The sequence below is a fragment of the Elaeis guineensis genome, chromosome 5 (assembly GCF_000442705.2).
Source record: "Elaeis guineensis isolate ETL-2024a chromosome 5, EG11, whole genome shotgun sequence".
NCBI lineage: Eukaryota > Viridiplantae > Streptophyta > Magnoliopsida > Arecales > Arecaceae > Elaeis > Elaeis guineensis.
This window is the reverse complement of record NC_025997.2, coordinates 110,605,059-110,605,610: the sequence shown is the minus strand read 5'-3', so window position 1 is coordinate 110,605,610 and position 552 is coordinate 110,605,059.

Sequence of the window (552 nt, the reverse complement as noted above, 5' to 3'; positions counted from 1 at the left end):
TTTGGTTCCTACGAAATGAGAATCGGGCATCCACAAAGAAATCAGCCCATTGCCTCAGCCACATGACAACAACATGGCTAGTTTCTCACCAACCTCATTGTCGGATCTGAGCTAGACTCATAGAGGAAACCGAGGTGTTAGACCATTTCAAGGAAGAACGTGGGCTGGTGGCATCTCTTTCAAATCTTTAGTGGATGCAAGAGAACATGGCATTTAAGTAAATACCACATATTGTCAACTACCCATAATCAAGTCGTGGGACTTAATTCTCCGTGGCAATTACTAATTGATAAGGTAACATAATTCTCTCTTTTTTCTATAAAACGAGGCACAAAGGACCCTCTCACAAGTCCTCTGGAATTCTAAAAAATTAGAAAGAGTCACTTACTCACTCTTTCTCTCTCACTATTTTCAAAGCTCCGACTAACTTAAGCATCAAAAAATCTTCTATCGGAGAAATTTCGATAACTAAACTTCTTTTTTAGGATTTGAGAATTGTCACCTATCCTTGGATTTCCACCGACCATTGAGCTCCAAATCAATCCTACACCG